Raw genomic sequence first — 13,339 nt, 5'->3', positions numbered from 1 at the left:
GAGCCACTTGCCCCATGAGAAGTACAACTCCAAACGGACCGCAATTTCGAGCGCCAAGCTTGTCTGCCCCACCTGCGCCGACGACGGGACAAACTATAAATAAGTTCTATGTAAACACGCTCGGCTCGGGCCGGTCTCGGGACATAAAACGCACGTTCATAAACTTATGAACCAGTTATGGCGGGCGAAGTGCGAGATGCGCCGTCCCCTCCGGTTGGCCAGACAGAACCGGCCCGTGACGAGGGCGGTTTTCTGTTTCCTCTTGTCCGTTGATTTACATTAATTTGTCGTGTAAATGGCCAGACCGCACTGTGGCCGATGCTGATTATTGGGGGCTAATTGTGATCTGAGTGTCGCGATAAGCGCGTAATTTCCCGTTGGCCACTCACAATCAACGGCAGAATGGCGGGGGATAAAAATAGATAAAAATGTGTCAACAACACGCCAGGCGCTGTGGCGCTGGAACGGCGCTGTCGGTGTTCCTTCGTGCGACATCCTTTGAGATGGCTTCTCGTTAATGTTGCTGTTAATCTTATTAACAGGGTTTTTTTTGTCGCCGTCACTCTACAATGTCACCAGGTTGTTGGTTTTCCCGTCCTGGTCGGTCCTGGTCGGTCCTGGTCGGTAGGAATTTTGATTCCGAAGATGACAGTATCGTCCCCGATGTCTCGTATAATTAGCATTTTTATTTTAACGCGCTCTGTCGTACTATATTAAACGCTTGGGAAGGCTGGCCAGAGCGGGCCAATTTGTATGCTCGTTTATGTCCGGCTTTTATGTTGACTTTTTGCGACCAAAAAAGGGCCAGAACGGCTTGATCCGTGTGGCGTGAAATCTGTGGCGTTCTGGAAAATGGTGCTTTCGGGCTTTCGGCCACTCGAAGTGGGCCAGGGTTTTTATTCTATTGACCGATGAGACATAAGCTTGAACACCTGGCGTTCCGTGGTCGTAATCTCATAAATTTCATCTCATGGCCTTCGTGCATTCCGTATTGTGCCATTCCGTTATTCCTTCCCGGCCGGCACACAGTATTCTAAGCATTCCGAAGGGGCGATCAGTTTGCACGAAAATTCTTCGCTCCAAAGTAGGTAACGTGGTTGTGGCCATCCATCCGTTCGTAGCCACGGCAGGAACAAGGCCGCTCGTACGAGCGGCGTAAATGAGCAACGGGTTCCGACGGTGGCCGTCGTCGCATGTTTGACTAGAAATGCGCGGCCAATTATCTGATAATCGGTATCGGGAGTGCAGCGTGTAACACCAGTTGCAGCAGTTGTGGCCACCGTCATGGCACGTGATTGGTGGCCATCGACGGCGCGGTGGCGATAGTCGCGTGGACACGATACGGTGTTGCGCGCGACATGGGTGAAAGTAACGACATGTGGAACCGCGTGTCCATCGGGCACAGAGGGCGACAGGACGATCACTGGAAGGGACAAAATTGCTAAAATAAAATCGTTTTCGTGAGCAGCGCTGGGAATGGAATACTGTATTCTGTAACTCGAAAATCTTTGAATTCGAATTTCTAACAATTTATACCTTTTGTTTGGTCGACCGGCAATTCCCATAGTGCGGGCGCGAGTTCCTCGAGCTCGAGCTCTTCCGTTGCTTCCGCTGAAAGTAAGACAGAGCAGTCCGGCGGGGCCTCTTTTTCACAGGGTTGTGGTCATGTTTGTGGCGCCCGGCCCCGCGAGGGATGCTGTGAGAGAGCGAGAGGAAACGGAAGAGATGCCGGAGCCGGGCGTAATTGGCCGCTATTTGCCACCACGCCGGCCACGCAAAGTGGCCACGACATGCCATGACAGCGGGCGGGGTGCGGGGCGCAACTGGAGCGACGGCCGTTCCGGTCGTGCAGTGTTGCAGTATCGTTAGCGGCGTTATTTGTGTATGGGAAGTTTTAAAAGCAGGGATTTATGAAGATATTATGCTTATCGACGGCACGACAGGCGCCCAGTTAGCGAGTGACACACGCGACCAGCTCTAACACGCGACCGGCTACGGCAATGCACTTGCACCGCAGAAGGTCCCTTCAGCCCCACTTGGCGGCCCGAAAAAAGAAGGACTGCAAAAAGCTCAAAGACGCTCACGGCGAGATGCGAAATTCCGTTCCAGGAGCACGCGTGGCCAGTAATGATGTGTGGGGTCGGCTACGTAACGCCGGCCGTCAATCACGCACGCAAGGATCGTTCGCGTAGCGTGAGAAGAGCAAATAAAGGCAAACAAAATATCTTCATTTCTCTACCTGGCCTGCCATTACGTGAGAAATTGCGTGGTATTGCTGGGTGTGCTGATCTCTTGATTCCAACGTCATCCAATATTGGTTCTCGTTTGACATAAAATTAGGGCAAGAAGATAAGACACTCCTTTTATTGATCCCTGCAAAGTCGGTGGATTTTAAATTGAGCAACGGATTGAGCTAATTGAGCAACCTGCTCGTCTTATTAAGCAAACCGGTTTTCAATAAGATATCGTGTATTATTTGTACAATTTCAGGTGTTGTTGCTATTTTTGGAAATTTTCTTTCCTTTGCTCATAAATTTCCTTTGGTTTGAAACCTTTCAAAAATAAATATTCAATTACTGCACGATACTTAACATTTTTCAATCTGACATTCATTGAACTTATTGAACAACCCAGTAAGTAGGCTCTGCTCATATGTTCAAAATGCAGAAGATAGTTTTTGGCTACTGAAAATTTATGTCAAACATCGTGTCAGCTCCTCGGCCTTTCGTTAGATGCTGAAGAAAAACATTCACATCTTGTCAGTCAATTTGTCTCCAGATTTTCGTGTTTACTCTGCTCGTAACTCGTCCGTAACGTTTTGCTCAGGGCTTAGCGGCACATTAGCGAACTGAACCGCGGGCCTCGAAAAGAGCAGAACTGGAACTTCATCCCATTTTCCAGCGATGCGAATTTGTTTCGAAAGTATGTTATCTTCCTGCGTTGATCCTCGTGCAGCCCCAAATAGTTTCCTCGGCCCCGGCGTGTCGTTAGAAACGGGATGAGCAAAAGTTTTTTCATAAATTATGTTCATGTCCTCATTCAACCGACCCGGGTGGATCGCCCCGGAAGTTATCCGTAGAGTCGAGGCAGTGGCTTGCAGATCATCCTGAGGCAAGGCCGCAGAACATATTACATACTGCTGGTGGTGGGCCTGGACCATAATCTTGATGATGAGTTAGATGACGCGAGGGGGACGGTTGCCGGCGACCAGTTGATGTTGGCCGGCAATATGTGGTGTTCCTGTCTCATGTTACCCATGCTCATTATGACCGCCGGTAATCGAATCTACTGACGCTGCCGGAAGGCGTCGCACGGAGTTTACCACGCAAATGAGCGATGGATGTTGACTTTACGACTTCGGCCAGACTTTGGCTGAATGCCGGAGACGATAGAGGCAGTCAGAGTGAGAATATTTATGCCGCCATGAATTCCATGAACAAGTAGGGCAAGACTCGCTAGAACCAGACACATTGTAATTGAATATCAATACGACGTCTTTTCCCGGCTAATCGATTGACTTTGTGCTGATTGTTGATTAATGGAAAGGGTAACGGTTGAATAAAGGATAATAGCCGTAATGTGCATTCTGCTTGCCAAGCAGCACGGAGGTTCGGCTTCGAGAAAAGAACGTGCCAAATATCGATCTGACTCCACCAGACAGCTTAATCGAAAAGCTCTTTATTAAACCGCTGAATCGAACCACCCGAAAGCTTGCCGCTCCGTGGCGCAACTGATGTTCGAATGGCCGGATCACCGTCTTCAAAGATTCACCGACGTGGGACGTGTAATTTACACTCCGTTGCTAGGCGACCGGGATCACGCTCAGGGCGAATGTCAAACATCGGCCGTATTGAGAGTGGCCGTGTGACGCTGATTAAAATTTAATTGAATTATTTGCTCTCTCGCTCTCGCGGGGATCTTCCGGCAGCACCTTCTAAACACGAGAGCCGTGTTCTGGCGAGTCCTAATTGTCGCCCACCGATCGCCTGAAGGATTAGACCCGGATGCCCGGGGGCCGTAGTAATTTGAATAATCCAATTAAGCGACAGATTTATGCCCAGCGCCGATCGTGGGACGCCCGTTTAACGCCAAGGTGAGCGGCGTGCCACGAAAAGCGCGATGCCGAAAGTGCGTACCATCGTAACCTTGGGGACCCCGGCGGAAACCCCGAGAAGCTTTACGAGTAATCCGGCTGCCAGATTGGATGGTGGCCTCGACGACGACGACGACGACGGTATGCAGTCGCCGGTGCAAATGGTGCAGAAAATTGAATCCCATTCCGTGCAGCTTAGCGGTCAGGGCCGGGCAACCGAAGGACGAATGAAGGAGACTTGCGTCAAGATGACCTACAATAGTTTCCTGGATCGCGTCGGTACATCGCGAAGTGCTAAGCGCTTTGAAAACCGTTCGAAACTGTTTGACGTGCTCAGAAATCGGTGAAGCTGAGTTCCCTCGGCCGGACCCGAGCTTCACTTTCCTTCTGTCCGCGCGGCTGCGTAGCCAACGGCGAGGACACACTCGTTAACCCGTCCCGTCTGCACCCCGGTTCCGGTCTGATTTAGATCTTAATCAGACGGCAACGGCCCCTGGGTCCGTGCGCGAACGCCAGCGGAATACATAATCAAAGGCACGGGCTGATGCATTTAATTTACGATCCTCCTCCGTGGGTTTCGCACCGCATTATGCTCCGGTTCCTCTGGCTCCGCCCCGCCGACATGAAAGGAACAGGGAACTGGGGAAACAAAAAGCGAAAATCCGGCTCCCGTTGGACAAACAGAAAGCGAGCCTGGCGCCCCACCGGGTTTTACATGCCACTTATCTCGCGTCACGCGTAACGTACATGTTTTGATCCCTAAAAAGGAAAAGGTTGTCGTGGTTTTGTTCGGTCCCCGCGCCGCCAGACAGCAGCAGGCAGGAGTCCTCTGTTCCAGCGAAGATTAAGGACAATCTTTAAATCAATTTCCATTTAATGAACTAGTTCAATTAAACTCAATCAATCGATCGATCGGCTTGGGATGGGGCCGTCCGAAGCGGGGCCCCACCGTCCTGCTGGCCGCAATGTAATTGCATCGATTTGCGATGCACTCCCTTCGGCGTCCATTTCGGTTGATCCACTGTCGTTTGGCCCGTTGCCAGCCCGTGGCGACCGCTCGCGCGTGGTCGGCCAACCGTTGTGTCAGCTGGGAAGGACCTGGCAGAGGATTGGACCGGAGTTTTCGTCGCGAATGCAAATGCGAACTCAGCCTCGCCGTGGTCGCCGCTTCCGCGTCTAATCAATCGCGCTGAAGTTTTCGATCATCAATCAATGGCGGATGCTTTTAATTACGCCATCAGAACTGTTTATGGCCATGCCCCAGCAGCCAGAGTAATTAATGATTTATTTATGCAATACAGGCGGCTACGGAGAAGCCAGGAAATTTATTAAAGAAAGAGGTGTCCGGACTTCGTGGAGTTTTTCGAACGAAAAATAGGGCCAAAATCGAACCCCAATCTGTTCCGTGCCCTGCCGTTTTCCTGGCCCCGTGTGACAGACCAATTTATCCGCGACCGCGTCGTGACACCGACCGCGCCGGGAGATGTGTAAACAAATTAACGTAAATGTGGTCGTGCCTTGCTTGTGCCGGCGGAGCGTGAAACGGCTTCCTGTCGCGGGTGCGTCAGCGACAGAGACGCGGATGATTTGTGGACGGCAGGTTTGGCAGGACAGATCGGTCGCGCTAAGACGATTAGCTAGAGACCTGCAGCCGGATTAGGCAATCCTAATTGGCCGGCGCTCGGGACCGTGACCGTGACGCGGACGAAATCATAACAGTCATGCTGGCGGCGGCATGTTTATGCCCTCGCCGGGTATTGATGTTACCGTTTTTCCGCTTCAACGGGGCCGCTTCCTTTTTCTTTTCATTTTCGAACCACGAATCGGTCGACAGATGACGCAGGACAGAGTGTTCTATTTAAAGCGCGGATCGTGCTGGAGTTGTGGCTTGTTGTTTGTGTGTTTTAAGGAGACGCTTAGAGGACATGTTTTATCCACCACACGCTTGGGTCTACAAGCTTGTTGTGATACCCGAAACCAGAAACAAATTCATATTAGGGTGCCTGAAAAGAAATCCATTATTTTTACGGAGTTTCTGGCAATTTACTACAGACGAGTGTGGCTTTGCGTTGTCCTGATGGAACACGCCATCTCTTCTGTTGGCCAATTCGGACCGTTTCTAGTCAATCGCTAGCTTCAAATGGTCCTGAATTTAGTGTTTCTCCAAACGGAAGCATCTCATAATAAATGAAACCTTTTAAGTCCCACCATATACCCAGTAGATCCTTTCTAGCAGTTAGTTCTGGTTAGACCACCGTTTGATCTGCTTTACCACGCTTAGACCACGATCATTTTCACACAGCGTTGTTGTAAGTGACCCATTGCTCATCCCCAGTCATTTAATTCCGTTTGGCCAAGGCTTCATCAATTTATATCACCATTGTTAACATCCTGAAACTCACAGCTAAATGGAACAGTCAAAAAACGGCAAAGATTTTTTTTAAGTGGAAAGTATCAGCTTTACAACAAGCATAAACTTGCAACTGTATGATCAATACTTCACGAGATCGATCGATCACTCCTGCCATCTACCGATAAAATAATGAATTTCTTTTTATACAACCTAATAAGTGTGCGTGAGCCTCTTCAGTTAATGTTCTTTCGGTGTAGCGGGAACAGAACACATTTTTTGGTGGCGGACAAAGCCAAACAAATACGCTTGTCACTGGCCGGGGCCGGCCAAACGTTGATTGAGTGCGGCACCTCCTTGCGCTACGCTTTCGGCGAAACGGCAACGAGAACAGTAAACACCACATCGCTGAATATTCAAATTCCTCCGATTCTGGCACGCACGTTCCCGCACGTAACGATTTCGGACACGGGAGCCGCGGACAATTGTCTCCTAAAATAAAAAACCCGAATTGATCGCCCGGCCGTGAGTCAGCACACGTACGGGCGGGCGTGGGCAATCCGTGGCCGTTGTCCGGTCACCCGGTGCGGTGTCAGAGTTAAATTTCGGACCCAAAGTGGCATCATCTGGGTGGCGTTAATTGAAGCATTCCACGGACCAGTGGGTTACGTCCTTTTTTTGTCGGGGGCTGCAGGATTACGGTCTCGCGACAGGTGAGCGTGGGAATTTGGGTGACTGGCACAGACAACACCATTCGTCCGGCGGCACGAACAGAAAAAAAAACACGCACGAACGAGCCCGAGTCAGGTGAAGCTAATTGCGATCGCGATCGCGCGTACTTTAACAGACCGGAGCCCATCCCGACACCATTTTAAACCCGAAAACTCGAACACGGTTTTGCTTTTAGCTGCGGGCGGTCGACCTGTCGGCTTGTTGGCTGATCAATTTCAGGGTGACATTTATGCATCATTAATTCGCGAATAACCGCGAATTGTGCACATTCTGCGCATACATTCGTGGGGCGTAGGTCAATGTGCCAGCCGGACACGCTTGAAACGAAAGCGATAGGGCGATGTCCGGACCGGATGCTGGGCTGTCAAACACACCAATTCCAAAGCAGGTGGTTCCACGTGTCACGGAACGGAACACGTGCACGGTGGGGAATTTGTATGGAATAGGCGGACATATTAAGTTGTTTTGATTGAATTCTACTCATCGGCCCTCAATCTAACGCCTTATGACTGTAAAGAAAGGTTTTTGGGAATTTTGAAACAAGTAATTAAAAAAGTGCTCAAAGGCTGATAAAAGTTGGTTTCGACATTGACAGATGAATTCTCGGAATCTACGCAACGCAGAAGGCTACATATTCGGGTTGGTCATAGATAACGTATTTATTTTGGGAAAATAAAACTAAAACCCTTTTTAAAGTTGGTTTAGGACTCCCTTTTCCCCATTGTGAAGTGGCTCCACGTGCTGCGGAACGGAACACGTGCCATTCACGGATTCACCCGGTCACTCAGCCTCCGGATCGCAGAGAGGAGCCGGTTCACCCGAGAGAGAAGGCTCACCAAAGTCAGCAGTCAGGTCCGAAAGTCAGGGTAGAAAATGAGACTGAGAGAACCGAACCACGATCGTGCGATGTTTGTGGCTAGCAACTGACCATGTTATCTTCGTAACTTGAATCGTGGCGATGTTAAAATGGAAATGTTCATCGGAACTTGATGCAAAATATACTTGGCAATAATTGATAAAAACTTAAAATCAGCCAGGCAGAGGCTTATCGAAAACAGGAGCAAATTACCGGTGAAGGAACTGATGAACATGTTCTCTTAGTGCATAATAAGATTCAGGCTCGCATCCAACATCACACTGATCAGCTGAAGGCCCGATGCGGTATGTGAACCCTTTGCAGGGCTTTTTCTTTCTTTGGAAATGTATTTCTGATTGTCCGGGATTGATAGCCGTTTGTCGAATTGGAATGCTCCATTTCCGATTCGAAACGGCAAAACTGTAATCCTTATGTAGGTTGCTGTCGATCAGGATTCACTTGCATGGCGCGGATTTTCCTTTTTCCCCTGAGAATCCTTTTTAACCGGACGAAATTTGCGCGAATTTCCCACAATTCCCCATCCATGGCGCACTCGGGGCGATGTTATCTGCGTTTCCAGTGTAAATATGTTCACCCGAACTTGAGCCGTGTTCATCGTGCCTCGGATCGTGGCGATGTTATTCGCGGCGTGGCGAGAGAAAATCGGTCTCAGGACGGTTTTCTCAGACGGTGAAAATCAGTCTCACTTCGAAAATTCGATTCGGCGGTTGGTTCGCGTGCGGCGGGATTCAACTTGCGTGTGCGTGCTGATTAGTTGGCAGTATTCGCACGTTTCAGTCCGCTCCCGGAGTGTCCCGGATTGTTGTCCGAGGATTGTCAAGCCGCTTCGGGACCCATCCACGCACGCACCACTTAGATCGAGTACCGAAATCCCGAAACGTGGCGTGCCATAAATCATCGCCCACTGTCGCCGGGCCAGGACGTCCAGGGTGTCCGCCGTTGGGTCGTGAAAGTGAATCCAAAAGTCCGATTATTTATTGGTGGTACGGTGCATATGGTGGCCCTAGATCTGTGTGCGCCTTGCGTCGCTGCGTCGCTAGAGACCGAGAGTCCGAGTTCCCCGAAATGATGCGCCCCGGAAACGCATCCCCGCCGCCTGCGGCCACTCGGTGGCGTTTACAGCCGCGAGGGAAATGATTTTTTCGTCCCCAAGCTTCCCCGTCGCCGGGGGCTTCCTGTGAGCCCGAGTGTTCGCGTGTTCCGTGTCCGAGTTTGAAACACGATCCGTTGGCTCCTCGAAGGGTCTGCCATTTTACGACCAAATAAATCGAATCGTTCGGTGTGCGTCCCCAGAAATATAGGCCAGAAATATTGAATCAAAACGAGACGCCACCACCAAGTGAGTGTTCAGTTCTGTGTCGGTGCCCCGATTGGTCGTAAAGTTGCTTCCAGTAAATATTTGCCAAGAAATTAAGTTTACTAGCCACGGGCAGCCACCCAGCATCCCTGGGCGGTGTCTGGGAGAGCGGTGGCCAAAAATTGTGGATCGGAGGTGGGAGTTCCGGAGTTTCCGGAGTGAGCAGCCACAGCACGCCCGGCAAAAGGCAAGTTCCGGTCTGCAACCGGATGAACCCTCACGTATCGGCCTCGATTGTTGACCACTTGTGCCGGCGTGTTAAAACTTGAGGACCTCCCGGGCCCCGGACCAACCCAGGTAAGGATGATGTGGGGTGCTGGATTTGGGTGAACGGAATATTAATGGCCCCTTGCACTGGCGTCGTTAGCAGCGTTAGCGGACGTGCTCGACCGTCCTGGCGCAGGGGTTCTAAATTTACTTCAAGTTCTCGTCTGATCATCGCGACCGGATGATTATCGACAAGAATGCTGGGGCCCGGGGGACCATAAAATCGAGCAATCAACAGTCGAGGCAGTAGTCAGGGGGTAACAGTTAAATGGGTCCCACCCAAGTGCGCACGTGATGCTAATGGTCAAACACGGAGCCAGAACCAAGGGATCGTCGGCTTATTGTTTTTTCGAACGGTTTTATTGAATCGGCACCACTGTCCGCAGCCGTTAGATCGCAGGTTGGTCGGGTTGGAGAACGTATTGAATTCGCCAGGTCGATGAGTTTGCCCATAAACACTTCGGCCATTTAATTGAATGCCAGGCCAGAGCCTGGAGAGAGTAGTTCCAACAGCTAGTTGGTCGAAATGTCCAAATTTCCAGCAAGTTTCGCATCCCAAATCCCGGTCATTACTAAGGTAAATATTCTGACATTCGAAAGCTCTCGCACACCCTGCTGTGGGGCCTCTCGAGGGTGTGGCCCGAATTCGCTTAATACTACTCAAACAACCATCGCCGGCTCCCCCCCCCCCCGTGTTGGAGTTCTTTTTGTCGATCTCTTCCACTTATGAATCCATCACTTCGAAGCCGACGGCAGCCTATGTCAACAGGCTTACCACCTGAACTGTCTGCGGCCTGCGAGAATCTCGTCTGCCCGTGTCGACATGGCGCCGCTTTCTTCCGGCACACGGTTCGTGGCGTCGGAACATACTTCATCAATATTTAAAGGCCATGCATTCGTCTTCAAACACCTGCCGGGCGCGCCGAGTGCCGTGTCCTTTTTTTGGCCATTTTTCACACGACACCGCCGACAGGCTGAGCGCGCCATCACTTCCGCTTTAAGTGTTCGCTCTTCCGGCGGACGGATTTTATCGTTCATCCGTGAACATCCCCACGTGTGGGGCCGGTTAATTTTGAGGAGCCTCTCTCGGTTTGTTTTAAAAGGCACGGAACGGAAGCGAACGGGAGAGAACCCGTGAAGTCTACGCCGGGCCCCCACCTGTCCCGGGGAGGCAAACAAAGTACGTCCATGTTTGATTAATAGATTTGCCCAGGCCCACCGGCTCACGACGACAAACTGGTGGGCTGGGGCCACCAGTGTGTCCTTCCCGCGCACTGGAACGTGAAATGATCGCCGGATGTTGGGTGGTTGATGCGGTTTAAGGTGCGGACGAAAAAAAGGGACCCCTTCGTTGTTGAGGATGAGCCCGTTCCGGTCGTCGGTCGGCTCGGTTCTCGGTTCTGCTGTTGACCTTCCTTCAGCTGAGTTATGGGCCACCCAAAAACAAAGCACCAAACGGGGAGCCGAGATTGGCGAGAGGCTTGCGCAAGGCTTTAGCGTAGTGATCACGTGTTTTTACGGCCACATGTTTGAACAAGCCCCCCTTTTTATGACCGCGCCTCTGAGGCATGGTCCGCTCTTTAATTTCGCAATTAATTTTTGAATGGTTTCATTGGGCCGGGGGCCACCCTGGATCTGGCGTGCGGGCCATGCGCCATTTCACGCACTAATCAAAGCGCACATTTCACAGTCACTAAAAGTGTCGCAAGTCGCTGCGCTGGGTGCATCAATCACTGGACCCGACTTCTTCGCCGGATGGTCGGGTTGAACGGGGAATTGACAAATCCATTACACTTGGAAGCAGGCACACGGGCGGAAAATGTCGGGAACAGGCCCGAGCGCGTGATGCCATTTTCAAATAATTAATTATCATCGCACCGCACTCGGTGGCGTACTTGGTCGCGGCGTGAAGTCACAAACCTAAAAATTAATTATCCGCAGCACAAGATGCGGGAACGTCGCGCCGGATCGTAAGCCGGAATTTATGAAACGATCCCCCCGGCGTAAGGTTTCACGAAGAAGGGGTTTCCGCGAATACATTCTACTCGATTAACGCGAGGAATTTCAATTTCGAATGCTGCTAAGCGCTGCTACTGTGAGTGTCACGTAATCACGCCAGAGCACGCCATAAATTGGAGGTCCCATTTTGGGCGCTGCGGCACCTGCGGGCGAAAAAGAAAAAAAGGATACCTTTTTACTCTGGGAGGTTAATGAGATTCGGGTTGCTCGTGGCAGAGCAAACAATCGGGCCGGGCCCGGCCGTCGGAAAGCATTTGAATCCTTACAGAAATTGGCCCCCTTTTCCGGAAGAAGGTCCCGTGGGGGCGGCGTGGTGGTGTCCTTTCAGTCCAGTAGCTTTATGAGCCACTAATGCAGCGAGACATCCGGGTGTGTTGTAGGCGAGTGCAGTGGTGCCGCAGGGAGGGAGAGAGAGGGACGCTAACGGATGTCAGCAGCAGCGCATAAAATTCGATCGCATTGCGGAACATTCGCAGGCCCCTGGTGTTGCTGCGGGTGCGTTTTCCGATTTTCTCCCTGACCGAGGCGCGCTAGTGCGCGAAACGCAAACTTTGCCGACGGTCAGATGTAACACTGAGGCCAGAAAGTGATGGGAATTTTTGTTTTGAATTTGGTAGCAGTGTCAAATTATTCTGTTGGAAGCGGTTCGAAATGTTCAAAGAGGGTCGGGAGTGCATTTAAGACGAGGCACGACGACCAGGACGACCATCAACATCAACTGATGAGCTACACGTCAATAAAAACAAAGAATCGGAGCTTCAAAATCGACCATTGACAGTCCAAGACCTTACTGTCCTTGTGGGAATATCGAAAGGATCAGTGGAAACCATTTGTAGTGATCGCTTTTGGGTCTCAGTAGAAGTTCTACGTAGTTTACATAGAGTAGGGATGATGACAAAGCTTAAGAAAGATTTTTCAAGTTATAAACGAATTCCCGATATTTTCTGAGCACAGTAGTATGTATTTACCGTGCACTACTTGTTGGTTGTTGGCCCCTGGAGGGGGAGTTCATGTTTTCGCGCAAATTCGACAAACTTCGGTGACGACACCGTGGTCGGGACGGTTTCGATTCATTACAACTCCCAGGACGACCGTCAAACCGGCTAAAGAGAGAGAGAGAGGGAGAGAGTGTCACCAACGGAACCGAAAGTTGTGTGCCGAGAATCGAAAGAGCCACGCTACGACAGACGCTTCTGTTTCTGCTCGGAGGCTGTATCGGCCAAGGAAGGATAAAGTTTTTTTTGTAGAAGGACCTTTCACAAAAAGGGGGCGCAACATTCCGGGTGGCACCGGCCTCGATATTAGCTACGCAGGCGACTGGCATATTCGGAAGTGTTGTTTTTGTAAACCACGGAACCATCTCAATGAGGGCGTCGAAACAGGGCGCATTCCTCGCACGGATCGTCATGGGCATTGTTCCGTCGCCCCGGAGGGCACAAAATTGTGGCATTTATGATGTGCCGCCATGCCCAAGCAGCTGACGATGATGATGATGGTAATGATGGAGTCGAGCAGGGTATGTAATTGCACGGTTCTTAGCCACACGCGGTGCGCGCTTCGGCCCAGGGCCCCGAGTATCGATCGACACGATCGTGGTGACCGATCACGATAAGGTCGTGTCGCGTGAGGTCCTAAAGAGGGGCG

The sequence above is a fragment of the Anopheles bellator genome, chromosome 2, assembly GCF_943735745.2.
Source record: "Anopheles bellator chromosome 2, idAnoBellAS_SP24_06.2, whole genome shotgun sequence".
Lineage (NCBI taxonomy): Eukaryota > Metazoa > Arthropoda > Insecta > Diptera > Culicidae > Anopheles > Anopheles bellator.
This window is presented reverse-complemented; position numbering follows the sequence as displayed.